Source organism: Coregonus lavaretus (assembly GCF_964263955.1).
Source record: "Coregonus lavaretus genome assembly, chromosome: 6".
Taxonomy (NCBI): Eukaryota; Metazoa; Chordata; class Actinopteri; order Salmoniformes; family Salmonidae; genus Coregonus; species Coregonus lavaretus.
In genome coordinates, this window is record NC_139993.1 from 27,452,813 (window position 1) to 27,456,649 (window position 3,837).

Genomic DNA, 3,837 nt, shown 5'->3' on the forward strand with positions numbered 1-3,837 from the left:
CTAAAAACCTGTTTTTGCTTTGTCGTTATGGGGTATTGTGTGTAGATTGATGAGGGGAAAAAACTATTTAATCCATTTTAGAATAAGGCTGTAACGTAACAAAATGTGGAAAAAGTCAAGGGGTCTGAATACTTTCCGAATGCACTGTATGTAGTATGTAAAATGTATATGTAACATGTAAAATGTCTGTATATGTAACAAAAAAGCTGTAAAAACAAAAACAAAAAAATGTTGTCCATCGAATATTAACAATAAAAATAAAAATAAATAAACGAGCTCCAACTGGGAAGCATTGTTTTGAATGGTCATCCAACTCGGAATTCCAACTCGGGAAGTCGGGAACTTGGGCCTCGTTCTAGAGCTCCGACTTTCCGACTAAAATATCACTAACGTCATGATTTGACTTAGTATTTTTCAGAGTTTCCAGTTGTCTTGAAAACACCCTAAAACTCATGGTAGGCTAATAAAATGTTTTAAAGCATCAACCAGTGGGTCTTGCGCCGGATATACAAAGATGACCAGTTTACAGGAGTGAGGAGCATTGGTGGCAAATCTGATGGCTGAATGTTAAAGAACATCTAGCCGCTCGAGAGCACCCTTACCTGCCGATCTATAAATTACTTCTCCGTAATCTAGCATGGGTAGGACGGTCATCTGAATCAGGGTTAGTTTGGCAGCTATGGTGAAAGAGGAGCGATTACGATAGAGGAAACCAAGTCTAGATTTAACCCTGCAGCTTGGATATGTGCTGAGAGAAGGATAGTGTACTGTCAAGCCATACTCCCAAGTACTTGTATGAGGTGAATACCTCAAGCTCTAAACCCTCAGAGGTAGTAATCACACTTCTTCTAACCGAACGACATTACCTTTGTTTTGGAGGTATTCAGAACAAGGTTAAGGGCAGAGAAAGCTTGCTGGACACTAAGAAAGCTTTGTTGTAGAGCGTTCAACACATGATTTGGGGAGGGGCCAGTTGAGGGGCCATCTGCAGATTAATGGATGAGAGAGCTTCCTACTGCCTGAGCTATGTTGTTGATGTAAATTGAGAAGAGCGTGGGGCCTAGGATTGAGCCTTGGGGTACTCCCTTGGTGACAGGCAGTGGCTGAGACAGCAGATGTTCTGACTTTACTCTTTGAGAGAGGTACATTTACATTTAAGTCATTTAGCAGACGCTCTTATCCAGAGCGACTTACAGTTAGTGCATACATTTTTCATACTGGTAGTTAGCAAACCAGGCCAAAGACCCATCAGAGACACCAATACTCCTTAGCCGACCCACAAGAATGGAATGGTCTACCGTATCAAAAGCTTTGGCCAAGTCAATAAAGATAGCAGCACAACATATTCTTAGAGTCAAGGGCAGTGGTGACATCATTTAGGACGTGTAAGGTTGCATTGACACATCCATTACCTGAGCGGAAACCAGATTGCATACCATAGAGAATACTATAGAAATCAAGAAAGCAATCAAGAAAGTTTTTCTAACACTTTTGAAAAAACAGGGCAAGATAGAAATTGGCCTATAACAGTTAGGAATGGGATCAGCTTGATCTCCCCCTTCGAATAAAGGACGCACCGTGGCTGCCAGGTTATGTTTGTCCCTGTTTCCGGTGATCCATTTGATCAGGTATCCAGGTTAAGTGGATGGCTAAGAGGTCCCTGTGGAGATACTGCAGACCTCAGACCCTCTTAAGCACTACTTCCACACTGGCTTGTCTGCTCTACAGAGGCCTTCACAGCACTGTAATTAGAGCTGGGAGCACACCTGGTTAGTATGTGACAGACCAGGGTTCGAAACCCCGGTCTCCTGTGCACGTCAAGACTGTGTTCGCCCACTAAGCTCAGGGAGCTAACACAAGGCTTCAGGTTTCAGGCAAGGTTATAACATATTTACCGAAATGTACCATTATACCTAGGGTTGTAAAATGCTGGTAACTTCCCCAAAATGTCCAGGTTTTTCATAAATCCTGGTTGGAAGATTCCTGGAATATGCAGGGAATGAGCAGGAAATTCGGAAATCTGGGAATTTTTGGAAAGTTACCAGCATTTTGCAACCCTAATTACACCAGAATACAGCAGATCTCATAACATACTGAAAAATCAAATGCTGGGCTAAAATGATTCGACATTCCCAGTCCGTATTGCTACAGTATTCAAGAAGGTTTGAATTTAAGTAAGGTGTTCTCCTCAAGGCTCCTCTCTCTGTTCCTTTCCTGTCTGTACACTCTTAGAAAAAAAGGGTTCCAAAAGGGTTCTTTGGCTGTCCCCATAGGACAACCCTTTTTGGTTACAGGTAGAACCCTTTTTGGTTCCAAGTAGAACACCGTTAAGTTCCATGTAGAACCCTCTGTGGAAAGGGTTCTACATGAAACTCAAAAGGGTTCTTCAAAGGGTTATCCTATGGGGACAGCCGAATAACCTTTTTAGGTTCTAGATAGCAAGTGTAGCTTCAATCCCTCAACTCAGGCAGTGGTCAATCAGTGGGTTAATGCAGGATGAGAACTCTACATGCCAGCCGAGCTAAAGCCTTTAAAAAGGGCTTTTTGTAAGAACAAGGCATAAGGGCCAGATTAGGGGAACAACAATAAAACAATCCCTTATGTTCATTCCATAATACACTGTACAGTGGAGCTTATAGGGGTTTGGGCTTGAATAAACAGCTTCAGATAGCTAGGCTCTGTAGGCTCTGTAGGTGAGGTTCAGGTCAATAGTGTGATCACACTTATTATAAGAACTGGCTGCTTGGAGCCAAGGCTCATGGGTGATGAGTTAAGAGATAATCAGTCAATTTAAATTATGGTTTACTAGGAGTCAATGGTCTCAGCGCTTAGTAAAGCTAAGAGAGTGTTGGGGGGTTGTTCCTTAGGCCTACATTGTGAGCATACTTCAACCAAGTTCTCAAGTGTAGATAATCCATGCTATTCCTCCCAAGAGAGGGGCTTACACAGGTGCCGAAACCAGAGCTACTGTTCTGCTGTCGTATCTTTGTGATCAAAACGTGGTTCATGTTGCAACTCTACAGTGACTTAAACTCAACAGATGAGCTTCAATTCTCTAAATGTCTGGGACCAGATAAACCTCTGATGCTGTAAAGCACTTCAGATCAGATTTAGCAATAATAGACAGATGTTGAGGGCTGAGAGGTAGCTGGGGAGGGGGTATTATCATATTATTATCACACCGGTACAGTTTTACCCATTCCTTTAATTGAGAAAAGACTTAGAGACGTTTCTAAGTGTTCCCAAATCAGATAAAACAGTAGGAGAAAATCATCTTCTCCATGTAAGTGTGCTAGTCTGCGCTCTGACGCTGATACGCACCCAGAGAGGATTACATGTGGGTGGTAGGCTGGCTGTGGAAGTTGGGGTGTAAACTCACCCTGTACATTTTCATACATATATTTCAATTGGTAAAACTAAATTGGAACATTTATAATGAATATTCTTATCTCATATCACTTGTGCTATCGAGTTCAGATGATTTTTCTACAATGTTCTCCCCACTTTCAACACAATCATGTTAAAGGGATAGTTCACCCAAATTTCAAAATGACATTTTGGTTTACTTACCCTGTAAGCAGTCTATGGACAATGTAAGACATAAGGAAACCAATATGTAATGTTGTAATTTGGGTGAACATTCCCTTTAAAGAGGTGTACACAAAGGACCTTAACCAGAGCCTAAATGACACATAATTCACTGCCTACCCTGACATAACAGAACCTGCTGTTGGTCACCTCACCTCCCCCCTTCCCCCCATCTCTGTTGTGACTATGTGACTGACTCTGGGGTACTGCTAGTCCCAGTGCAGTCTCTCTCTTGCCCCTCTCTCCCCT